At 45.5% G+C, this 27,496-nt stretch overlaps 1 pseudogene; it reads right to left on the bottom strand.

Moving 5' to 3' along the window:
• Positions 1-26,955, bottom strand: part of LOC144797977 (polyunsaturated fatty acid lipoxygenase ALOX15B-like) — a 239,048-nt pseudogene extending 212,093 nt beyond the window's left edge.
• Positions 26,956-27,496: the final 541 nt, after the last annotated feature.

The raw sequence follows: 27,496 nt of genomic DNA, 5'->3' as shown, positions 1-27,496 counted from the left end.
TACACCTTTCTCTGCACACACTTTTGCGATTCGGATTTTCAGAGTCTGGTTATGTCTCTCTACGAGACCGGCTGCTTCAGGATGGCGTACACAATGGAACTTCCACTGGTACCCTAACAGAAGAGAAACTTGTTTCATGAGCTCGGACGAGAATGGCTGGCCGTTATCTGAATACACGACCCTAGGTAATCCATAGCGGGGAAAATACTCACGAACCAACTGCCTGGCAGTGGTCGCAGCTGTGTAATCTGGAACTGGATATGCTTCTGTCCATCTGGACAAAGCGCATACAACTGCGAGGACATACTTGAAACCTCGACATCGCTCCATCTGAATATAATCCATCTGGAGGACTTCAAAAGGGTGGTCAGGAGGATGGAATCCACCTTGTTCCACCGGGACACCTTTTCCTGGATTGAACTGACAACAGATCATGCAGGTACGGACTTTCTGTTTGGCTGCTGCTCGTAAATGCTTGTTGAACCAAAGGTTCTGGATGCTGTCTAACATGGCTTTTTCTCCTAAATGTGCTGGACTATGTGCAGTGTTAATAATGATTTGAACCATAGAGTCGGGGAGAAACCATGTGGCTTTTCCCTTCGTCAACCATCCTTGATCTGTCTGGACCCCTCCTTGTTCGGACCATTTCTTGATTTCATCGGGAGTAGCATGTAACTGTATGTCTATGACATCTTGTGTAGGGTCCTTAACTGTCATACAAGTAGTCTGTTCTGGAATGTCTGTCTGTGTCGTGTTAACTGGAATGTCTGGAGTCTGAGCTGTGAGCTTGGCTGTTCGATCTGCTAGATCGTTACCTTGGGAAATGATATCAGTGACTTTCGTATGTGCCTTGCACCTCATGATGGCTATAGCTGTCGGTAAATGTATGGCATCTAACAGAGCTTGAATGAGGAGACCATGCTGAATCTTGGTTCCATGAGAAGTCATGAAACCTCTCTCCTGCCAGAGCACTCCAAAGTCGTGTACGACTCCGAATGCATAACGTGAATCTGTGTATATGTTAACTTTCAGGTTCTTGGCACGTATGCAGGCTTGGGTCAAAGCGACAAGCTCTGCTGCTTGAGCAGACAGGGTGTCTATACGATGTGTTTCTATAACTTCGGTTTCAGTAGTCACTGCATACGCGGCTACTAGTTCTCCTGTACTTGTTCTCATACATGAACCATCCACATAAAGTGTCAGGTCGGGATCAGGTAATGCAATGTCTGTCAAGTCTTGTCTTGGCTTTGTCACGGTGTTAACAACTTCCACACAGTCATGTGTGGCAGGATTTGAAGTAACTGACGGTAACAGTGTAGCTGGATTTAAAATGTTGCAGCGTCTGATTTCTATGTGTGGCTGGAACAGTGTCAGTTCATAACCTGTTAAACGTGCAATTGTCAAGTGCTGAGTCTGTGTTCGGTTTAAAAGAACTTCCACGGAGTGTGGAACTTGTACTGTCAGGGAGTGTCCTAACACTACGGAATCACTTTGTCTGATAGCTAGAGCTGTGGCTGCAACTGACTTGAGGCACGCAGGCAGAGCCTGGGCCACTGGATCTAATGTGCTAGAAAAATAAGCACAGGGCTTGTATTGTCCTGCTTGATCTTGTGTGAGAACAGATAATGCAGTACCGTCACGTTCTGTAACGAAAAGTGTAAAAGGCTTACTGTAGTTCGGTGTTGCTAGAACAGGTGCATTACATAAAGCTTTCTTTAACTCATTGAAAACAAGTGTATGTTCTTGGGTCCAAGGGAGGACAGTCGATACGGCTGCCTCCTGTGTCGTTAACTGTATCAGTGGCTTGGCTAGATATGCGTACTGAGGAATCCATTGTCTGCAGTAAGAAGTGAGGCCGATAAAAGCTCGTACCTCCTTCTGTGTCTTGGGCTGTGGAGGACATGCTATTAACTGGATACGGTCAGGTGTCAACTGCCTACCCCTCTTGGACAGTAAGTGTCCCAAGTAGACCACTTGCTAGACACAGAATTGCAATTTGGAAGGGGACACCTTATGCCCCATCTCGGCCAGAAAATACAAAACTGTAAGTGACGCACGCTCGCAGTCACGTTCAGAACGGGCTGTGATCAGTAGATCATCGACATACTGGAGCAGGGCAGTGTCAGTTGGCATGTGAATATTGTCTAGTTGTCTCTTAAGTGCTTGACTGTAAATACTAGGACTTTCTGTGAAACCTTGAGGAGCTCGTGTGAATTTATAGCTTCTTCCATTTAAACAGAAACCGAAAAGGAACTGGCTGTCCGGATGAATAGGGACACTAAAGAATGCGTTCTTGAGATCGATAACTGTAAAGAATGTGGCTTCAGAATCAATGGCTGTCAAGAGTGAGGAAATATCAGGGACTACTGGGTACTGGGGTATGATACACTTATTAAGTTCTCGAAGGTCAATCACTAATCGATAAACTGGAGGTGCATTGGGATCAGTACGTTTCAGGACTGGAATGATAGGAGAATTACATACATTGCAGTCAGTTTCTACAACCACTCCTTGGGCAATAAGTTCGTCAATAATTTTGGATAAGGCTGCTACAGCCTCAGGTGGCAATTTGTACTGTCTGATTCGTGGTAAAACAACACCTTGCTTCAGAGTCACACGATGGGGTGTGATATGCATACAACCTACATCAGTTGGACCTTGCGCCCATAAATGCTGTGGTACATTCAATAATCTTGGATCAAAATCACGTAATACATAATGACCTTTAAAATCACGCAGGAACAGGCGGACCCCTTCTGGGGAGCAGCATATGACTGCCCCTAATTCTTTCAATGTTTTAATGCCTAACAAATTTTCTGGACAAGACTTCGTGAGTAACAAATCTGTAGTTCGGGACAATGGACCAACTTCTAGAGTAACTGGTTTCGATATTTCATTTACAATAGGCTTTCCTGAAAATCCAAGGGAAACATTTCTAGAGCCTGAGAGTGGAGCCCCTGGAACCTCGTCATGACTGATGGTAGGCCTACTTGCCCCTGTATCAATCAGAAACTTTCTGTCTTTCCCTAATACTTGACTATGTACATAGGGACCCTCTTGATCTACAGGAATCTCGATGAGAGGCAAGCCTACCTCTCTCTCTAGGCTGTTTCATGAGTATGGCTGATAATCTGGATACTCTGACTGTGCGTATTGGTACATCTGCTGTGTAACGTGCTGTGTTGCAGCGATAGGCTGCGGTACTGTAACTGTCTGTTGTACATTCTGTGGTGGCTGGGAAGTCTGTGAAACTTGTTCTTGTCTAGGCGGACGTGGTCTTTCTTTAGTCTTACCAGTAGCTATGTTGTGTTTCAGAACTGCACATTCGTTTATAAAATGACCTGGCTGTTTACAGTAATTGCATGTCCCTTTAACGGGAACTGCAGGATGACTGGCTTGATTCGGACCCCTCTTCTGGCTGTCTTGCGGAACAGATTGTGCAACTAATACTTTCATTTTCGTGTCTTTCATACGTCTCCTTTCGTGTTCCTGCTCTTCCCTGATTCTGTTCTGGTGGTACTGGAGCATTTGTAACATCTGTGACGGAGAATTAGCTTGCCAGGTACTTTCGACTTTCAGGACTCGATTTTTAACTTGTGGACTGGAATTCTCGACTAGTTTGGTAACAAAAAGATGAGGGTATGACTCACTACTTGTTTTCAGACCGCTATTAATAATAAAACATTTCTCAAATCTAGAATAAAAATCACTAGTATCTTCGTCTTGTTTCTGTTTACAGGCTGAGATGGCATCCCAATCTTCCTTTTTCGTGGCTAGTAATCTTGGCAAAACTTGTATTAATAACTCGGGCAAAGCTTTAGCTTTATCCCCAAGACCGGTACCTGGAACTCGTGAATTATCTTCAGCTTCTAATGCTGTCCAATCTATCTTTTTCTCTCCCACCTCCCATTCTTTTTCTTTGAGTTTTTCATATATGCCCGCAGGCAACAGGACTTTTAACATTTTAATGATATCAGGGTACGTGTATTCTCCCATACGGAGCATGTCTTTTAATTCACGGTGGAACCCTGCTGGGTCTTTATCATGACAGGGAATTAACTTCTTCATTTCTAAGAGTTCCATCTTTGTGATAGGGGTGTAAACAAATACTCGTTCTAGACCACCACCCTCTTTCTTGACTGGATGTACTTCTCGTAACGGATTCTGTCTGTCTATGTAGAATGATTTACTTTCTGGGGGTGAGACGTGAACAAAATGTGGATTCAGAAACGTTCGGTATTTGTGGCGCTGTTCTAGAATGACACTAATTAAATCGGTACCTAGACCTTTCCATCTATACTGGAGTAACTCGTTCAATACATCATGTAGCGGACCTGGATCAGAATGTTGTTCCTCATACAGCGTAATGAGGTGCTGGATCATATACATACCCACCAGACGTTGCTCGGCTGGGGGGAGTTTCAGAAAAATTTGAGCCACTATTTCATCTGGAAAAGTGGTATAATCAGTAGTCCATCGGACTGCTGATCGGGCTAGTTCTTGTTCATGCATTGTACTAAGCTCGCTATACCCTATTCGTGATTTTAGAATGTGATCGGTAGCTTGGAATACTTGCTCAAGAGAACACTGTTCTGGTGCTGGAGGAGGAAAAGCTTTCTTGTAATCTAGGCGTGAATGTCGGTCGGAAAGTCTAGTTCTACCTACATACGCTATTCTGTCGGGATTCTCGTTGTCTACCTCTTCACTAGAAGAGTCATTCTCTTTCTCGGTTGCTCGTTTTTCTTCCTCTTTCTGGTGTATACGTATTATTTCTTTACGAATTTTCTTGTACATACTCTCTATACAACCTTGTGTCTTGTGTTTTCCATCTGTTATATTGTCACTCCACCTAGTCAGGACTTTCAGTTCTTCTTGATCTGTTTCTGGACAATCTTGCTCTCTTATTAAACAGTTAATCAGGAACTTTAAAATCATGAGCTGAGTCTCGACTTTTCTTTGAACCATAGCTTCGTGAATACTTCCTGGATTCACTCCTGTACGGATAAAACGATATATTCTGTCTAGATGTTCTTTCATATCGGGCAGGGTGGTCAAAAAGCTGGCCACCCGTCTTAGACGTACTGAATATAAGATCATGTGATCTTCGCCTGGAACTGGATCATATATACAATCAGTAAGAAGTCGCTTGAGATCTGTGTATGTCGCCACTTTTGGCGTGCGCTGTAACGCTAGCTCATGTAGCGTCAGACGTTTCGGTTGAGGTGGGGTACGAGGAGAACCTCCCCCCGCGGCTCCTAAACTAGAATCGTCGGTGAATACTGTACAGGCTGGTAGAGTGACTGGCATAACGGGTGCATGTACTGTAGGCTGGGCCGGGGGTGCTGTAACAGGTACTGTAACATTGACTGGACCCACGGGACCAGCGGCTGGAGGAACAGGGATTACATTATTAACAGGAGCAGGCGGAACAGGATTTGCATATGCTGGTACTGTGTCGTCCAAATAGGACGAAAGAAAAATATCAGCTGCAGTCGGTTTATGACGTAGCTTAGTCGGGACCAATGGTGGTGGTACATTACAGGGTGCTTCCGGGGTTGCTTTTGGCAAGCCCTCGGCAAGAAGAGGATACATGCCTTTAATAAGGGCATTTCTCTGTCTATCTGACTGTTCTGCTCTAACTCGTTCACCTTCTTCGATTAATTCCCTTTCTCGGGCTTTCTCTGAGGATTCCCTACTTAATTCGGTTTTTCTGAATTCTTTTTCGGTTCTTTTATGAGATTCTTTGCGCCATAACTCGATGGCATCTTTCTGGGACTGTCTGGCTTTCTTTTTCCATAATGCTTCTTCTACTCGCATGATGCACTCGGCATCCCATGTACCTGATACGGGCCATCTATATTTCTCTTCTAGTTCCTTAGTGTAATCCGCCCATAAGTCTAGATATATTATGGCATCTAAGCCATGCTTGTGATACATAAAATGTCCTGGACTGTCCCTAGGAGGGACAGGAACTGCTTCTTCGAGTAACCCTTTTCTGGTCTTTAACTGACGTAATTTCGGGAACAGAGGCATTTCGGTTATATGCTTGCAACACAATACACAATAATCACAGTAATAAAATAGCGAACAAAACACTCATACTACGACATAAAAATACATTAATAACAGTTCGAACAGAAATACTACCTGATACACTGAAAACAGAGCACATGAATTTCTCGAGAACGAAACTTACTAGAATTACTGGATGCACTGCTAAAACAGTACAGAACATACCGGTCCCATAAAGAGACACGTCGGACCCGTATCCACCTAGGTGAATACTTCGGACTGGATCTGTGTACCCAAACCCATCGGACCAGGATCAAACTAATGACCCTGTCTAGATACTTCCCCCGCGACGGTACTCACCGGGAAGCAGAAACTGGAAGGCCTCGGACTGGACTGGACTGCTACGACGTCGGACTATGAACTTCGGAAACTTCGGTTACAGGTGGGCCTCCGGATACCTCGGACCTTGCTCTCTCGGCTTGGGCTCTGGTCGGGACAAACCGCCTTCCACACCGCCTCGTCTGGATACCGGACCGCAGTTTCCATCTCCTCCGTAGGCCTGAGGGAGACTTGAAGCAGAAATATCTGCACTTGCGCATAGGGTTCCGTCACGGCTGTAGAAGGGTCAGGGGGCCTGCGTTGGATCGCCGGCGCGTGGGGAAGAGGTAAGTCCCTATTCGGGCGCCATTTATGTGGTAAATAAATAATTAATTACCGGTACTATTTTTGAATACATTAAGAATAACAGATAGCTCAATAAATAAGAGGCAAGATCCGAGGAATCTGAGGTTATCAGGCTTTAATCAGGCATAAGGGAAGGGACAGGATCAGGACAGCCTGAAATAAAGTGACATCGAAGGCACGGGATGGCAGCTGCACCATTTCATCGACAGTGCAGCATATATATAGTACAACATTACATTACATTACATACAGTAGGCGTAACTTGTGACAAACGTAAGATATGGAGACATGGGTGTGGAAAGAAGGCGTGCACAGGGCGTGCACTTAGGCATGTGATGAGAACGTCACAGAGGTGTCATGAAATGGGCGGAAACATGGAGGGGGCTACCTGAGCAGCTGGAACCTTTAACCTAGTGGTGCGCGCAAACGGGCAACGACGTGTTACTAGGGAGAACTGGGGCTATGACTTCTGCACTAGAAGAGGAGACGAAAGTCTGAGAGGTCAGGACGACATGTACCTATGGCATATCTGGTATCTGGTGTTTAGAGTACATGTTGATAGAATCCGAAAGTTATCAGGGCAGAAGCTACTTGATACTAAGACTGGAGCATGCATTATTCTTCATGTATTGCGTGTACTAGGAATATTCTATGAATTTTAATACAGTATTTCTCTTACATGGAGACAGAGAGGCTAGACCATATCTGGAACTATTGATGCGATTCAGTAGCTTAGGAATGCAGAGAAGGAGGGCTGGACTGATAACTAGAAGCATAACATACTCTTGGCAGACAGGCAGGCAGAGCCAGGCCGGGCCGGGCACCGCGAGGCAGGAAATAAGTGAAGGGTCAGGGATGCAGGTGGGGGCTGCATCGCTCCTCGGAGTGGGTTCAGGAGACTGGAGCTTGAATCTGGTGTCCGGGCCCTTTTGAGGCCTAGAAACGGGGACAATTCCATGAATAACGTGCACACTGCAAAACGTGGCAACATAGGCCTAATACTCGTTGCTTTCACGAGAACTGGAGACTGGCATACTAGAATTGGACACAACTATAATTGCGTCTTTAATCGATCATAGGGGGATATATGCATATCGATCATGCACATATAACATAGGATGGGGAACACGTAGGCACATATGGCAAGGCAAAATTTACTTTTCCACAGGAGGCCAGGTTCAGGTTCAGCCTGACCTGGAGGGAAGGGCATCTGTAATCAGTGTCCTGACCAGTTTTGCTTCCAGGGGTACCGCTCCAGGGTGGGAGGGTGCAGAACTCTGGAAGGGGGTGCAGAGGGATGGTGTCCTTGCCTCTGACCCCGGTGAAACCTGAGGGTTTAGAACCTAGGTTGGGAGATTAGGAAACTTCCAGGTCAAGAAGGAATCTCTGCCAAAGTAGATCAGCTGAAGAGACTGAGGGGGCTGCCCTTGCTGTGTGATCTGGGGCTCACCTGCAGTTTGTTGTTTCCACTAAGGTAGAGGAAAGGGGACTTTGCTGTGTGCTGTGTCCCCCCACCTGCTTGAAGAGGGACTGTGCGGTGTGCTTTGTACCTCCGAAGTGAAATAGTTTCCAGATCCCAGGTGGTAGACCAGTTGATGGAGAGAGGTCCTGATCTGGTGGGAGAGTTGTGTTCTGGTGGATGCTTCCCTGGGAGGGTGTGGAACCCCAGAAGTAGAGGTAGGGTGGGGCATTCTTGCCCGTGACCTCTGGTCAGCCTGAGGGTGTGGTCCCTAGGTTGAAGGATCAGTGGTAGTCGTAGCTACACTGAGAGGAAGAGTGGAGAATGGCTATTGTGTGCCAGGGGTTATTGCCCCCCACTCTGTGAAGTGGTCAGGACCTGTGACATTTGGATGGCCTAGGGCCTGGTCCTGGCTGTGGATGACTAGAGAGTACCAGTGGGGTATCCTAGTTGTGCCGGAGAGCTCTTATTGAGAGAAATCCATGTGGGTTCAGAGTGGCGCTTAACCGGAGGGTGTCCCTGCCGTGCTGGCCCGTGTCCGTGTTTTGTCGCCCAAAGCAGGGAAGCCCATCAAGGGATTGATTGGTCTACCCTGTGTTTTGGCTGGAAGGGGGTTATGTTGGACCTGGCCCTTTTGGCAGGTTCACCCAAACCTTTTTGCTTTTTCCTAGCCTATTTCTGTAACCAGGTGTTGGTGATTTTAGGCCTCTGCGCACTTTTTCACTGTGGTACAGTGTAAAGTGCGTGAGCTCTCTGTGTATGTGTGGTGAGTGACCTGCCCTCCCATAGGAATGCATGGGGAATATGTGTGACCATGGTAGTTCCTGATGTGTGAGGAGAGCAGGGTCGAGTTTGGTATGTGCAAACTTGTGAGATTGAATGCTGCGTAATGATGTATGAGGCATGAATGTGTCTAGTGTGGAAGTGCCACTTCTAGACATGGGTGTGCGTGTGTAGTGAGTGTACTGGCACGTGATTGGCTGGAGCCTGGCTCCAGGAGTCTGGATGGGTCTGCCCAGTGGTGAGTGTTGAGATTAGCATGCTGATGTGAGGGGAGGGGTGCACCTGGGACCTGAATAGGGCTGGGCTTTCCCAACACAATGCTGGCTCCGCCCCCTGTGGTGAGACTGATGACCCGAGTCTGCCTGGTGAATGGAAAGGGTGGCTGGGGAAAACAAAGTACTCCAAAACCAGCTGCACCTGGTTTTGCCCCCTCCCTGCACCTTTAGGCAAAGGTTTACTCTGTATTAATAGGGTCTGTGTCCCCTTACAAAATGTTCTTGTTTCTTACTTGAATCTGCCAGGGGCGTGCTGCTGCTGGGGCGCAGGGGAAGTCTTGCCTCCCAGGGCCCTGTCCAGCCCCTGGATATCTGGAGGACTTTCCTGGATAGGAGCTGTTGGTACTCCCTCTCTTTGTCCCTGGACTTGACTCGTAACGCTTTGGGGAGTGCTGGACTTTTTGTTCCTAGGAGTGCCTTCCATTTCCCCCTTTTGAGCGCTGGGGCTGTGACCTGCTGAGGTAGCGCTTTGCTTTTTATAACAGAGGGCTTTCCTTGTTGTCTCGAGCGCCCCTCTTTTCTGCCCGCCGCATGGCCGCCTAAATTATGGCCTTGCCGGCGCTTCCTTGACATTTTTGGGCCGCTGCCCGGGCTTGAAAGCAGCAGAGAAGCCCCGTCCCCGACACGGAGCTGTGGGCGAAGAACCGAAGGGGCCGCGCTCTGATTGGCCACCGGAGAGAAGCTTTCTCGAGGCGCTGCGCTGTCATTGGGGGGCTGCGGGAGGTTCGTCCTGGAAAGCCGCGAGGTGATTGGGCCACGTAGGAGAAGCCGTGATGTCACCAGGGGGCTCGTCTGTGGAGCCACGAAAGGATTGGCCAGCGAAGGGACCCATCGTCCGAAGACGCTGGGAGCTGCTGGAAGTGACGTGCTCCCGCAGCCTGGGGCTCCCGTAGCTGTGGAGAGCCCCGGGGCTGCCAACCTGGAAGAGCGGCAGGAGAGGAGAGGAAACCGCGAGTGAAGCAGAGCCCCCCCGACCAGCCCGGTGAGTTTTGAAGGGCTGGGGCTAGGCGGGGAGCTCTGCGGGTGGCAGTGCCTTATCGAGGCAACATTCGAGCGGCCCCGTGGCAGCGGGCCGCTCCTCCATTTTCGCCACGATGTGTTTTAGAGCCCGTAGGCTCTCACGAGGGCCCGTATCCTGCCCTCAGTTTAGGGGGGCATAGTTGGTGCAGGCAGGGCGGCCCCGGATGGCAGTGGGCCGCCCCATCTTGGTGATCTAGAGCCCACGAGGCTCCCCCATCCCGGCGGCCTATTTGTTGTCGAGCCACGAGAGGCTCAGGGGGCATCTCTTTTGTTCACGAGTCCCCAGAGGGGGGACTCCCATGTTTAGGGGCATGTGTTGTGTCAGAGCCCGTGGGGATCCAACATTTGCGCAGTTTCGCGCAATTTTCTTTAAAGGGCTAGTGAGAGCCTGTGGCGCAGACTTTGATCCTAGGGCCAGTGAGGGCCCTGTCGCAGTTTGGCTGATTTACAGCTGCCCAGCAAGTAGTGGGCAGCTGCACCATTTAGGCGCAATGGGAAAGAGAGAGTCCTTGTGCGGGACAGAGATGGCACAGTGGTGCCAGGCCTGCTACAGCTGCGCAGCACTTAGTGCCAGCTGCAACGTTTAGGCCCTGTTACTGTTCTCAGCTGCCCAGCAAGTAGTGGACAGCTGCAACATTTAGGTTTTGCGACGGTGGCGCACCCTAGACTGGCGCTGCATTGGCAGCGCGCCCTGACATTCTGGACACAGGGCTTTTGAGTCCCTTTATTAGATGGCCACTTGGCCAGGGGGCTGGTATGTGATTTTATTTTGGCGCAATGTAAACATTTATGTGATGGTATTTGCCTAATGTGATATGTGCTTTAAATGTGGTGCTAGGAAATGCAATGCATTTAGTATGTTTTACGTACCCTGTGTTTTATACCTCTGAACTTTGGTTTAGGATTATGAGGTTATTTTACATATGTGCTTTATGCATTATGTGTCTTACCTACACCTCTGAATGTTTTTATGCATCATGTGTAATGCTTCTGACCTACACCCCTAAATGTATTTTATTCTTAGGTGGTTGTGTTTTGCCTAGTATAGTTTATACTAGAGAGGTTATGTGTCCATGCGTGATCTATATCTATGGTTATTAGTATTGCGTAGTGTGTACCTACCTTTACCAGTAGTTACTGGTTGTGACCTATAATTGTTCTTTTGTGCTACACTTATTCTAAGTTCTAGAAGTGCTATTTCTGCTAAGTGTTGATTCTGACAGTGGCCCATGTGGCCCTGTCCTGGTGTAAATAATCCCTTGTGAATATTGCCCGTGCCAGTTGGCACAAATGTATATTGTGTGATTACTATCTGATGTGATTTGACAATACAAAAGTTATTTTTATATAACCTTGTGTGGAGTTCCTTTTGTGGGGTGCCTAGGATGTTGTTGCTGTTGTGTGCGTGCGCAAATGCTTTACACATTGCCTCCGGGATAAGCCTGTCTGCTCGTGCCAAGCTACCAAGGGGGTGAGCAGGGGTTATCTTGGCGTGTGACCCCCTTGCCCTGACTAGAATAGTGGTTTCTGCCTGGCTTTGGCGTAAGCCTTAGCCAACCACAAAAAAATCCCAGTTCTAACAGGAACATTGTCCGACGCCACCAAAAGGCAGCTCAAAAACAATCTATGATAAATTTCCATACTCCTCAGGTTTTAATACCACAAATCCGGAAACGTTTTACTTAAAACATGTTAATAAGACAGGATTGAAAAGTATGTTGACTAATACTAAGCAAATTTATTCTGCAGCCTTTGATGCCCAGTTGTCCTCATTTGGTTTCGACTTTTGGAGTGACAACAATGAAACAAAAACTGTCTCGGTCTCAAAAGATTGGCAGGTGCCAGGAATAGAAGCTTTATTTCGAGCCTGCATTATCCCTGAACAAATAATGTTTTTGAACGACACTGTGCAACAGACATCCTGTCTTGGCCTAGCCAAGATAAAAGATTTGAACAAACCGTCTATAGCTACACCTACACCTGATAGTAAAAACACTTCAAAAGGAGGGCTCGACATAAAAACTATTTTACTTAAAAACAGAACTGATCCTGATTGGAAAAAATGGTTAATCTGGCCCACAGACACAAACAACTGTCAAGATAGATTCCTGAATAAGACACAAGGGTTTACATTAACTAGGCCAGATCCAAGATATGTCCAGAGACAACATCCAGGGATAGTGACAGCATACAGTGTAGGAAAACTGTGCCTTGAGTGGCGACAAAAGTCCACACTAACAGAGGTTAAATAACACTTATCTTTACTTAAAGATGGCATTGATTTGAGGGACTTCTTACAAGGTCCAGTGAAACAACGTCATAAATATTTTATATACGCAGGTATTCATGCTATTTATAATGAAGCTTGGAAAGCAACACAAGCAGAGACTGCAGAATGAATACGAGAAATTGATCATATTACTTTAGAGAAAGCTCTCTCGGTAGTTAACAATGGGTTAACTACTCTGTCATCCAGAATTTATTCTTTGGACAGCCTAGTATCCTTTGCCATTGACATAATGGAACAGGACTTGTTACAGCATGGAGAGTCACAATTATGTTTATAATGCTTTTAGGCTGGTTGATGCAAGATCTTCGTTCTGGATATGTGCCATGGCGTCTAATCAACACCACATCATTGTTTTCTGTATTTAACCTTACAGATAAACAAATCACTTTGGCACAGAGAGGAGCAGACTATATGGTGGTGAGCATTGAGAAACTGGCAAGATTACCATTAACTGTTTAGGAAAAACCTGCAACAGAATCGCTAATACACGGGATAATCGCTCTGCCTGTCACAATTTTTAATTTTCAATATTGTTTCAAACATATATCAGCTGGTGTGTATTAAAGGTTGGGTAAAGAATACATTAAATCAACCTGGGTATTACCACATACACACAGATGTTGGAGTGGGGGAAAGGAAGTATTTCTGGTACACTTTTATGTCAGGGTATTAATTTTCATGGAACCGTTGACGGTTCTATGACCAACTTATCCTGCCAGCTGCAAGGTTCTCCAGCCGCAGTGATAGATCCAATTTTTAGGCAGCTTTCTAACGGAAGCTATATAATGTTGAATGATCACAGCTGCAGTCAGTTGCATGTTGTCAGGAACAGCCTATCTCGTAACTGTGTCAGCCAGGGTCACTTGTTGTATGCAAGTATAGTTTCCTAAAATTAAGACAGATGAGTCACCATTATGGCCTTCACTGAACATCTCTTCTATTCGGATTGATACTTTAAGCAGAATGAAAGCCATTCTTTTAAAAAAAAAATGTGCCATTGACCTCGTCCAAAGAGACATATGAACTACAAGTTGCAAGGTCCTCTGCAGAGATGCATGCCCTATTATCGACAAACTGCCCTGTACAGTTTGTAGAAATGTTAGGTCATATCTTAAACATGTCTGATACCAGTGATATTGTACATGTATTTAAGACAGTTTTTTCGGGACTGTTAGCACCATATGAAGCAGTCCTCTGCATTTTTCCAAACTTTGTGCACTCTGTGTTCGCCGGCCTGCCTCTCATTTTGGGACTCGTAGTAGGAATACTATTCTTGTTCCTTCTGCTCCGATATGGCAAGTCCGGTCACCAGCGACACCCAGATTACCATAGAGAACACTCTCCTGGAAATTAAGTGTTGTGAGCGCGTGATACAGATTCTGGGCCGGGCTCGTTTAGGAGACCTCAATACCACATGGTTTCTATCATTCCGACCAATCTGGCAAGATTGTATCTTACCTGTTCTACGATGGCTGCTATGTGTAGAAGAATGCATGTTGGACATCTGTCTAACACTTCCATCAGCACTGCCAACAGATGTTGATACTTTGCTTGGTTCAGTAACGGCCCATGCATTGTGTTGTCCCCAACGGCTACCAATCCTGATGACAGCATTTGTTGAGGACTCACAGACGCAATCTGCTGATGGTGAGATACGTGGATCAACAGGCACACAAGTACCATCTCCATCTCCTTCGAACATTGCTAATGCAGCTAACGCTGACGGCGATGCTTCACATTTTTGTGCAATCGGTTTACTTAACGAAGTGGTCCAACTTTCACATACTGTGGTAGACAAATTCTTTACCAGCCTAGAAGATTTGATGTTTTCTCCAAACAACGAGAATGACTTTTGAAGTTAGCACACAGCGTTCTATGGGACTCTGTATTCAACCTTCACTTTTCAAAACAAAACTTCCAACTTTAGAACTCTATTTTTCTAGGATTTGACTTTTTCCAAAATTTAACTTCTTTTTGGCACAAAGTAATCTGCTTAAAGTAGAACTATTCTTAGAGAACAAGAATTCTTTGAAATGCTTCCAAGAGACAATATTTGACCTTGTCCACAACCTGAACAGTTTATATATTCTGTCATGGAATGGTCTCGACTTTTTTTCAGTATTTAAGAGCCATTTCATAAATGTTATTTCATGTCTCATTCTGATAAGCATTTCCAATTTCACACTACATGCTTTGAATGACAACATTGCTTTTAAAATGCGTACAGCACAAATGCTCATCTTTTATGTATTTTGGGAGGGATATTTACACATCATGCTTTAAGATATGTTTTTAAATGCTTAGAATTTAGTAATATCGAACATAATAAAGTGGAGTGGGTGTTGTATGGCGTTTCAGGATCCGAGCGAAATTTACTGATCCATGCCCTTATAGAGGTACAATTCACATTGCCCTCATATAGGCATAGAAATCATAACCATATTTAGACTTATTTACAACAAGGGGTGGTGATGGACAGAGTCTCTCAATTAAGCAGAATACTCTCACCCAGTCAAGAGATCAGGGCTAGATCCAACACCGTTTTTTAGCTCATTGCACCATCCCAGTTTCAGAACCTGGCTGTATGCAAATTAGTCTGTCCCTGGCCCAGTGCATCATGGGAACAGGGCAGACCAGACTACAAAAGCCAATTCTTACACTGGGAAGGAAACAAGCTTCCGGGGACCGGTTTCTGGCATTTCAGCCATCTTCGGCCCGGCTTGCTTGAATCCTGATGGTGCAATGAGCAAGGGACTCACATCTGAGCATACCCTTCCACGCTTAGGGTGGACAAAAATATTTACAACAAGGGGTGGTGATGGACAGAGTCTCTGAATTAAGCAGAATACTCTCACCCAGTCAAGGGATCAGGGCCAGATCCAACACCGTTTTTTAGCTCATGGCACCATCCCAGTTTCAGAACCTGGCTGTATGCAAATTAGTCTGTCCCTGGGCCAGTGCATCATGGGAACAGGGCAGACCAGACTACAAAAGCCAATTCTTACACTGGGAAGGAAACAAGCTTCCGGGGTCCGGTTTCTGGCATTTCAGCCGTCTTCGGCCCGGCTTGCTTGAATCCTGAAGGTGCAATGAGCAAGGGACTCACATCTGAGCATACCCTTCCACGCTTAGGGTGGACAAAAATATTTACAACAATGGGTGGTGATGGACAGAGTCTCTGAATTAAGCAGAATACTCTCACCCAGTCAAGAGATCAGGGCTAGATCCAACACCGTTTTTTAGCTCATTGCACCATCCCAGTTTCAGAACCTGGCTGTATGCAAATTAGTCTGTCCCTGGCCCTGTGCATCATGGGAACAGGGCAGACCAGACTACAAAAGCCAATTCTTACACTGGGAAGGAAACAAGCTTCCGGGGACCGGTTTCAGGCATTTCAGCCGTCTTCGGCCCGGCTTGCTTGAATCCTGACGGTGCAATGAGCAAGGGACTCACATCTGAGCATACCCTTCCACGCTTAGGGTGGACAAAAATATTTACAACAAGGAGTGGTGATGGACAGAGTCTCTGAATTAAGCAGAATATTCTCACCCAGTCAAGAGATCAGGGCTAGATCCAACACCGTTTTTAAGCTCATTGCACCATCCCAGTTTCAGAACCTGGCTGTATGCAAATTAGTCTGTCCCTGGCCAGGTGCATCATGGGAACAGGGCAGACCAGACTACAAAAGCCAATTCTTACACTGGGAAGGAAACAAGCTTCCGGGGACCGGTTTCTGGCATTTCAGCCGTCTTCGGCCCGGCTTGCTTGAATCCTGATGGTGCAATGAGCAAGGGACTCACATGTGAGCATACCCTTCCACGCTTAGGGTGGACAAAAATATTTACAACAAGGGGTGGTGATGGACAGAGTCTCTGAATTAAGCAGAATACTCTCACCCAGTCAAGAGATCAGGGCTAGATCCAACACCGTTTTTTAGCTCATTGCACCATCCCAGTTTCAGATCCTGGCTGTATGCAAATTAGTCTGTCCCTGGCCCAGTGCATCATGGGAACAGGGCAGACCAGACTACAAAAGCCAATTCTTACACTGGGAAGGAAACAAGCTTCCGGGGACCAGTTTCTGGCATTTCAGCCGTCTTCGGCCCGGCTTGCTTGAATCCTGATGGTGCAATGAGCAAGGGACTCACATCTGAGCATACCCTTCCACGCTTAGGGTGGACAAAAATATTTACAACAAGGGGTGGTGATGGACAGTCTCTGAATTAAGCAGAATACTCTCACCCAGTCAAGAGATCAGGGCTAGATCCAACACCGTTTTTTAGCTCATTGCACCATCCCAGTTTCAGAACCTGGCTGTATGCAAATTAGTCTGTCCCTGGCCCAGTGCATCATGGGAACAGGGCAGACCAGACTACAAAAGCCAATTCTTACACTGGGAAGGAAACAAGCTTCCGGGGACCGGTTTCTGGCATTTCAGCCGTCTTCGGCCCAGCTTGCTTGAATCCTGATGGTGCAATGAGCAAGGGACTCACATCTGAGCATACCCTTCCACACTTAGGGTGGACAAAAATATTTACAACAAGGGGTGGCGATGGACAGAGTCTCTGAATTAAGCAGAATACTCTTACCCAGTCAAGAGATCAGGGCTAGATCCAACACCGTTTTTTAGCTCATTGCACCATCCCAGTTTCAGAACCTGGCTGTATGCCTGAATCGTTTTTGGCCACTATAGGTGTGGCAGGGTATACTCAGACATGAGTCCCTTGCTCACTGCTCCATCAGGATTCAAGCAAGCCGGGCCGACGAGGCTGAAATGCCAGAAACCGGTCCCCGGTAGCTTGTATCCTTTCTGGTGAAGAATTGGCTTGGTAGTTTGGTCTGCCCTGTTCCCATGATGCACTGGGCCAGGGACAGACTAATTTGCATATAGCCAGGTTCTGAGCTGGGATGGGGCAGTGAGCTAAATAACGGTGATGGATCAAGCCCTGATCTTTGGACTGGGTAAGAGTGGTCTGCTTAATTCAGACACTCTGTTCATCACCACCCCCTTTTCTGAATCGTTTTTGGCCACTATAGGTGTGGCAGGGTATACTCAGACATAAGTCCCTTGCTCACTGCTCCATCAGGATTCAAGCAAGCCGGGCCGACGAGGCTGAAATGCCAGAAACCGGTCCCCGGTAGCTTGTATCCTTTCTGGTGAAGAATTGGCTTGGTAGTTTGGTCTGCCCTGTTCCCATGATGCACTGGGCCAGGGACAGACTAATTTGCATATAGCCAGGTTCTGAGCTGGGATGGGGCAGTGAGCTAAATAACGGTGATGGATCAAGCCCTGATCTTTGGACTGGGTAAGAGTGGTATGCTTAATTCAGACACTCTGTTCATCACCACCCCCTTTTCTGAATCGTTTTTGGCCACTATAGGTGTGGCAGGGTATACTCAGACATGAGTCCCTTGCTCACTGCTCCATCAGGATTCAAGCAAGCCGGGCCGACGAGGCTGAAATGCCAGAAACCGGTCCCCGGTAGCTTGTATCCTTTCTGGTGAAGAATTGGCTTGGTAGTTTGGTCTGCCCTGTTCCCATGATGCACTGGGCCAGGGACAGACTAATTAGCATATAGCCAGGTTCTGAGCTGGGATGGGGCAGTGAGCTAAATATCGGTGATGGATCAAGCTCTGATCTTTGGACTGAGTAAGAGTGGTCTGCTTAATTCAGACACTCTGTTCATCACCACCCCCTTTTCTGAATCGTTTTTGGCCACTATAGGTGTGGCAGGGTATACTCAGACATGAGTCCCTTGCTCACTGCTCCATCAGGATTCAAGCAAGCCGGGCCGACGAGGCTGAAATGCCAGAAACCGGTCCCCGGTAGCTTGTATCCTTTCTGGTGAAGAATTGGCTTGGTAGTTTGGTCTGCCCTGTTCCCAAGATGCACTGGGCCAGGGACAGACTAATTTGCATATAGCCAGGTTCTGAGCTGGGATGGGGCAGTGAGCTAAATAACGGTGATGGATCAAGCCCTGATCTTTGGACTGGGTAAGAGTGGTCTGCTTAATTCAGACACTCTGTTCATCACCACCCCCTTTTCTGAATCGTTTTTGGCCACTATAGGTGTGGCAGGGTATACTCAGACATGAGTCCCTTGCTCACTGCTCCATCAGGATTCAAGCAAGCCGGGCCGACGAGGCTGAAATGCCAGAAACCGGTCCCCGGTAGCTTGTATCCTTTCTGGTGAAGAATTGGCTTGGTAGTTTGGTCTGCCCTGTTCCCATGATGCACTGGGCCAGGGACAGACTAATTTGCATATAGCCAGGTTCTGAGCTGGGATGGGGCAGCGAGCTAAATAACGGTGATGGATCAAGCCCTGATCTTTGGACTGGGTAAGACTGGTCTGCTTAATTCAGACACTCTGTTCATCACCACCCCCTTTTCTGAATCATATTTAGACTTAGCCCATGCTGTCCAAATACAGGCATGGCTACTTCCACTCATTCCAAAAAGCCACAACAATTTCATGGAAAACTCGGCTTAAGCAGTCAGGGACATCCCCTTGCTTGAATATTGATTTGTCCAAGAATTCATGGAGTTTTCAAAGAACCATTATTCCCTTGGGGTACCTTGATGACGTTATTATGCCCAACTTTACGCCAAACTAGGCACCTTCAAGGTCTAAATATGCCGACACTTGCCCTAGCAAAGACACAATGGTTCGGAGCAGCTCGACTATCTACTTGCCCGACGCATCTCGCTACAGCAAGTGCTGAAGGAAGCCGACCCTCCAGCTGACGTACTGATCGATCGGCTGCATTTCTCCCGGCGAGAATCCAGCTCTAGTGTTTCCAAGCTCCCCTCGCGGGGTGTTGGGAAATCGAGTCCCGAAACAGAGATACCAGACCTCCTTCATTCTAAAACCAAGGTACGGATCTGATTAGACCCTAAGAGAAATTTTGGATAGATTCTTGGCAAAGAAAAACTAAACCTATACTTACTTCTTCCCTCGTACTAGACTTAGGTTAGGTACATTGGGGTAGGCATATTTTAGAAGCACCAGTTGAGTACTTTTAGCCTTTGTTATTTATGTATGTATTTATCTATGGTTTAGAAACCATACAATGCTTTTACAGTATTATTTTATAATACTCTTCTTGCTGTACGCATTATACCTTGCAACCAGTATTACGATTGTAGCAGTTCAGTTTACTTGCATGAGAAAGAAGACTGTTCAATAAATCCTTTTATTGAAAACACCCGTCTCTTTATTTTCTCTGCACCTCTGGTGAAACGAAGCATGCACGAGTAAAATATCTATCTATTGTTTCCACGACTCTGAATATACGTTTATTCATGGAGAAACAAAGTTGTCATGTTTGTGCGGTTGTCAGAAACGAATCCCTTCTTGTTTATTCGAGAAAGTTTCTAGTGACCTCTGAGCTAGCTGGCACTCACAATTAAGTCTAATATATTCGATAGAGACCTAGTCGACCCAAGTCTTACGTCAAATCTATAGGATAAATTATTACAATGCGCAGAGCCTATTGGGAATATAGGAACTACACTACAGGCCCAAGGTTTCATAGTATAATCTTTAACATTTACATGGAACCATTTGGTGTTCTACACAAACAGCACAATGATTCACCAATATACCGATAAATCACAGCTCTACTTGAAAGATTCCTCTGCGTCATACACCCATAACCTCAAACACTGCCTATACATCATATGGATATGGTTGTCCAGATCCTACCTGAAACTCAATCCAACGAAGACAGAATTTCTGTTATTTGCCAAGAATAATAAACAAGATGCAGTACATACCAGACTCAATGACATGAACCTTATCAGCTAGATCCCAAATTCTTGTTGAATGTCAATTCACTTGTATGCACTCTAGACACCAAGCTTACCCTAACCGAAAAAAAACAGACTGTCTGGTAGCACCTCTCTATAGCAAAAGAGAAACTGTTTCTTCCAGAAAGCAACTTAAGAGTTGATATTCAAGCCCTTCTACTCTCACATCTGGATGCTGGTAGTAGCCTACTCCATGGCCTCCAGGCCCCTGCAGTAGCACCCTTTAGAGGCATCCTACATTTCACAGTGCATCTGATCCAGGGGGCCAAAGAAATAGAACTACACCATCCCCACCATGAAGGCACTTCATTGGCTCCACTTGCCAGCCCACACCATTTTCAAAACTAACCCCATTTACAAAGCTGGGACCCCTGCTTATCAAAAAAAGAGAGTTTCCCAGGGACCAGAAAGGACTGGGTTTACAATTAGTATTCAAAGAAAAGATGAAAATAAACTTTGAGTAAAAAGTATAATCATCCTAGTGTGGAGCTTAAAAATTTTGACTTCTTGCCTTCGTCAATTGCAAATGAATAAAATAGCTAATTGACATGGATAGGCCTCATGGTCACCCTTTGAAATAAATACACAGAAAGGAATCTTTTCTTTGAATACCCCTGCTTATCATACAGATAAGCTCACCATATTTGATGGTTCATGACACACCTGCAGTTAGGACACCATAAAGCTGCAGACCCTATGCAGCAAGGTTTGGAATATCATCACTGCATTTAGGAGGACTGCCCCAATGCTGTTCCAATTTAGGAAGGCGACAAACACTCACATCTTTAAAGAAGACTACATCACAATGCATTAACTGTCCACATCAATACTTCCTCTCCCATTACTCGTTGACTCCAAGATTGCCTTTTAATCATGAACATCGCTCTGCTGCCTTTAGGCTAGGTATGCACTATAGAAATACCACATGCATCCATGAGGTCTGGAGTGTACATGGGGAAATGGAGCCTGTCCTCTCACGCTTACACAGGGGCTTGACAGAGCTAGATCGTTCAGATGACTGGCATAGAAACATAGAGCATGTTATGTCCTGGGACGAATACCAAAAAAGGTTTGAAAAAGGTAACGGTTAAAGAGAGTTATTTTGAAGGCTGAATAGAAGCATGTCACAGGACTAAAAGGCCACATAACTTTAGGGCTACATGATCAGTCACAGGCAGTAGACACAAGAGGATGCAGAGCATCTCACCTTCAGTGCTTTGATGGGGCAAAAGGGCCAACCATCATCATAAACTTGGTATAAGTCACTAAAGACCTATAATAGGTACCTCCCAGACAAGTCAAGTCATATATGCTATAGCTGCCTCCTCATAGGCGTATCATCAGGCAACCTAGTAGTGTCAGCAACAAAAACCTAGCATGCATTACTGTGGTCAGACTAGGGCACATTTTAAAACTGGCCAATTAAGGTCGATGGACATAGGCATGAGGTATCTATATGGTTCCTTACATTTAGTCATTCAAAAACTTTATATCTTAAAATACTGAATTAATGTCATTCATATTGAATAGAATTTTAAGCAATGTTCAATATTTCAAAGATCGAAGCCAAAATCGTGAATGTTTGGTATATAATTCCCAATCCATGGAACCATCCACTTGAGAGTCACATTGCAAATATAAACAAGCATTACCTAGACTGTGGTGGCCATCTGTGAACTCTAGTAAAATATGGCAATAGAAGGATGTGCTGTCCAAAAGACCCACTCCATGACAACTGAATGTGGGAGCCTATATCTGTAAAGGAAGCTCTTTGTGACACACCTGTTTGGTTTGTCTGGCACCCAGATTTTGCACTACTCCGTTTACAATTTTGTGATTGAATATTGAGCCTGGAGCTATCCAACAGGGCATTTTAGCACTGTTCCCAAATTGTGAGCTACTTACATCCAACTTTAGAAAGATTATAGAGAGTAACCTGGCCAATTTAAGCTCAGATTGCTGCTCAAGGCCAGGACAGGTATGGTCAGCAAGATCTATTTTAGTTACAGTTCTTTCCAATCTTATCATGATTAGCAGCATCAACAAACCCAACAAATGTATGGTTGGAAAACAACTATAGTCCTCACTTATCAGGACAAACTCCTTGCAGAGGGCATCCTACCCACACACCTCTCTAGTCTCCTATATAATTTCCCAAGCACCTGTGCTGCATACAGATTTAACACCTCAACCACTCTAGAATGCTGAGCCAATGCAACCTAAGCTGGGCACATCTCCAGCACTCATGCATAACCCACCTCTATCCACAAGAGGACAACACTCACCTAGACCTCTCAAACCACTCAGAATGGTTCTGACCTGCAACCCCTCCTGGCCAAAATACTAAACAAATGATATCTGCACCCTAAACAAATACTAGTTTACATTAAGAGCTACAAAGTGTTGGTCAGGTCTCAAGTGAAACGAATGCAACATACTAAAGTTACCAATACACACCTAGAGATCTGAAATTCAATAATTATTCACATAGGCTGCAACACCCCGAGAAAGAGTGGTTCAGTAACTAACATTTATCTTATGATAATCTAAAAACAAGCATTGGCAAAGTTATTATGTCTGCATTTTGACATACTGAGTCCAGAAAGTAACAAGAGTTTTAAGTACTTCTAGCTAAATGATAGTTCATAATTTCTGCATCCGCTGCTGTTTTATGTGTGTGTGTGTATAACTGTACTGCTATTGCCTGTGCTGTATTGAGCTATGTGTGTGAAAGAAGCTTGCTCTACTGCTGCATGTGCTATACTTGTTCTCTGCAGTGAGAAAACAATTTAATTTGCTATCCTTCAATGTACCTCTGAGATGTGAAGTAATTGGTCATGGATCACAATGCAAACACGCCATACATTACGCTAAACAGCCAAAAACACGAGGAGAGAGAGAAACAGTCATCTGGGAAGAGATCAACCCTACTTTATGTGCAGGTTTGAGACCTAGTAACAATAGCTCTTGCACTATCAAGCCAGACCTAGAAACAAAAGAGCTGGTGGAGCCTCCAGCTGAATGCATTTTATTCATACATCAGTTTGCAGGTCTTACACATACCTGTAACTCCGCTGCAAGGTTTGTCTCTGGCCCCAGGATGCTTGCCACCATGCTGTCCGTCACTGGGAAGTTGTCCGGGATTTTGTTGCACTTCTTTATCATCATTGGATCAACGCCATTGAGGAACTGGTACCCAAAGAAAGCATCTTCTTTCCAGTGATGGGACACATACTCTATGTGACAGAGTACAGGAATGTGAATATGATTACACTGTCTAGAAAATATTTTCCATTTGTGAGTACTGTTATCATTAGGAGGGTTGATTCTTCTCACTTATTTCTCCAGAATCTGCTGCGCTAATTTGAGCTTTTTACTTTCCAGTGGGTATTTTCTGCCTTTGTTGGAATTGGAACAAAGAGTCTATAACTGTGAGAAATGAACATATATACAATATTTTTGTAGTAATGACATGGTACAATTAACACAGCTAAATTAATGTATTCTTAACCCTGGAAGCCAGAGCATGAACTGGTGCTAACAGACTTAGATGCCTGGAATTTTTATAAAATAAAGGGGTTTCGTGTAACTCAAGGAGAAGGAAGTGATCATGATCCACTAAAGTTAGAATTAATTTGAGGTTAAAGGAGTCTGCGAGATACAGTAAACACCTCACAAATGGAAATACCCAAAGCGCTATAGCACTGGAATGACAGATCAATACATGGTGAAATTAAGTAATTTCCAATAGAGCCTAACACTGGAAAATGGTTGTGCAATGAATCTAGAGTGGTATGAATATACAATCAGCCAAGTGGTTCACTGTTTTAGGCTTGATTTAAAAAGAAAATAGATCAGGAATAAGGAGAACTAGAGTCACTGTGGAAATAGAAAGGATTGGTTCATTGAGGAGTGAAGAAAACTAAAGGCGCTGATACGGAAAAGTGAAAAAAGCTTTAAAGAAAGGTGTGATATGATATTGAACGTTATAATAACCTTGTAAAAATAAGCAAAGTGTTTAAAATGCCTATTAAAAATCAGAAAATAAAGAGAAATGTTGGGGAAACTTACTAAAAGCAATAGAAACAATAAATGCAAGAATGTTTTGGAAATTAGTACAGGAAGGTTCAGGTAAAACACAGTGATCAATGAATTGTGAGGTGGATGAAGTTGCATGGGAGGAGTATTTAGAGGAAATATATGGTAAGAGGTTAGAGTCAGCGAAAAGAAGTATAATTACCTTGAAATGGGTGGATAATGACATCAGAACTCATTTCACAGTAGGTAATATAAAATGTATTATATTGTCTCTAACCTTGACTCGAGCAACTTGACCCGATATCCTCCCAGCCATCATAATAATGACTTGATCGGAGTAGTGGGTAGAGTTTATATTTTGGATGTTCTCCATCATATTAGACAAAGGTCAGATCCCTGATAGCTGGGGAGGCGCTATGATCAGACCCATCCATAAGAGAGGAGACATAACGGTCCCATAAAACTTATAGGTTGATTAACCTTTTAGATGTGGTAGAAGAGGTATTCACAAAAACTATTTTGAGAATATTGAGGGAATGGGTCAGCTCGAAACTAATTGTGCCCTCAGGAGTATCACTGCACAATTGATCACTGGTTTGCCCTCTGGTCTACATGGAAATCAGTTGAGCAGAGAGGCAGTTTGCTCTGCTGTTTCGTAGATTTCCGTGCTGCATTCAATCTGGTAGAAATGAACTGCTTATGGGAAATCTTGATAAAATGTAATATCCCAAAGGAAAAATTCGTCTTAATCCAGGAGTTACAAAGGCATAATTGGGCCCAGGTCATTATGGATACTGAGGGGACGTTGACACAGAAAATAGCAATTAATAATGGATTAATACAGGAATGCACTTTGGCACCACTACTCTTTTCCATATTTGTAGCTGATCCGCCATCTGCCTTGGTAGTTGCTAGAGGTGCTAGTCCCAGAATGAATGGCACACATATATCATGCCATTTGTATGCAGATGATCTTGTAAATATAGATCAGGCTGAGACGGGCTGCATAGAAAACTGAATGCGTTAAGGGAATACTGTAGCTGTAAAAAAAAACTTGTAAATATGGATAAAACCAAGGTGTTGTGCTTCATTAAAAACGTAGTAAAGTTTATTTGGTATTTGGGCCCCACAGAATTGGAAATAGTTAATGAACATAAGTATCTAGGGGTCTGGTTTGAGAGGTCCCTGAATTAGCATACCCATATGGAGGCCCTGAAGGCAAGGGCCCTTGCCTCGGTGAGTGGCTTGAAAAAGGAATTGGGTATATGGTGAGATTTCACATAGACTTGTTTTTACAGCGTTTGTGGCCATGATACCCCCACAAATACAATACAGAACTGAATTGCTTTGTATCAGTGGCAAAAGCAGGTGGGATGCTGAGGAAGAGATTTGTCTAAAGACCTTAATGCCCCTACCATATTCATGCTGCGCTTTACCTCACTGTGCTGCATTCCCCCCCTGGGACTCTCGCTGTTAGCAGGGAGCCGATTTAGGGCTCGCTTGGCTCACTGGCCTCATCCTCCCAGGTGCAGACTTTGGGCGCCATCTTGCGAGAGGAGCAAGTCAGCGCTCTAGTGCTACGGGCGATTTGGGCCCACGCACTATAAATTGGACGCCTGGAACAAGGCGCTTACTCCATTAGAACGAGGGCTCCTGAGGCGAAAAGCCGGGACTCAGGGTACTCATTTGGTAAAATTTTAACTTCACTGTCACTAGCGCCGCATCTTAAAAATTCACGCTATTTCTGTCCTTGAGACTGTTTTTATTTCATATTGCTGCGCTTTACCTCACTGTGATGCATTCCCCCCCTGGGACTCTCGCTGTTAGCAGGGAGCCGATTTAGGGCTCGCTTGGCTCACTGGCCTCACCCTCCCAGGCACAGACTTCGGGCGCAATCTTGCGAGAGGAGCAGGTCAGCGCTCTAGTGCTATGGGCGATTTGGGCCCACGCACTATAAATTGGACGCCTGGAAGTAGGCGCTTACTCCATTAGAACGAGGTCTCCTGAGGCGAAAAGCCGGGAGTCAGGGTACTCATTTGGTAAAATTTTAACTTCACTGTCACTAGCGCTGCATCTTAAAAATTCACGCTATTTCTGTCCTTGAGACTGTTTTTATTTCATATTGCTGCGCTTTACCTCACTGTGCTGCATTCCCCCCCTGGGACTCTCACTGTTAGCAGGGAGCCAATTTAGGGCTCGCTTGGCTCACTGGCCTCACCCTCCCAGGCACAGACGTCGGGCACCTTCTTGCGAGAGGAGCATGTCAGCGCTCTAGTGCTACGGGCGATTTGGGCCCACGCACTATAAAATGAACGTCATCACCCGTCCGCGCAGCTGGCGCGCCGATGGTGCGCAGGAGGCGCGACAGAGGCAAGCCCGTCTGTGCCCGTCCGGGCCGGGCCTAAGACCAGAGACCCTGGTTGTTTCTCCCAAAGACCGCATTACCTTCTCGTGCCAAAGGCTTCTCCAGCTAAAACCTAAGAGAAATCCCCGATGTTGCTTGATGCTCAGGCCTGATGAGCCACAGGCAAAATGCAGCCTATGTCCCCATCTGATAGCTGAGAACAATCGGGCCGCACAGCCCATGAGTCAACTCAGTATGGCCCTATTAAACTGTAGATCACTACCTAAACATTCCCTGGAAATTAACCTATTGATCCAGGATCATAAACTGGACATTTTGTTTTTAACAGAGACATGGCTGCCTCCGAACTCAGAGTCAGACATTGTGAGGGCGCTCCCCCAGGGATTCCTCTTTCAGGGACAACATAGGCCTCAAGGGAAGGGTGGCGGGCTGGCCATTGTGCACAGAGACAGGTTTGTTTGTAGGACATCAGAGGGTGGCATCTCCGACTGTGAAAGCTTAAAGTTCAGCCTACTAATCGCCCCGAACAAATCCGCCTCTGGCATCTTGGTATATTGTCCCCCGGGCAGTCCAGGTGAATTTGCGGATTCCCTAATAGAGACTACCATTCCTCTTGCATCATCAGCCTCTAACTTTATCTTACTAGGGGACTTGAATTTTCACTTTGACGATCCTGGTGATAAGATGGCATTGGAGATCAGGCTCGACCTCAAATCGCTTGAACTGACCCAAAAAAATAAAGACGCCACTCACATTAAGGGA

This window comes from Lissotriton helveticus, chromosome 12 (assembly GCF_964261635.1).
Source record: "Lissotriton helveticus chromosome 12, aLisHel1.1, whole genome shotgun sequence".
Classification (NCBI taxonomy): domain Eukaryota; kingdom Metazoa; phylum Chordata; class Amphibia; order Caudata; family Salamandridae; genus Lissotriton; species Lissotriton helveticus.
This window is presented reverse-complemented; position numbering and strand designations above follow the sequence as displayed.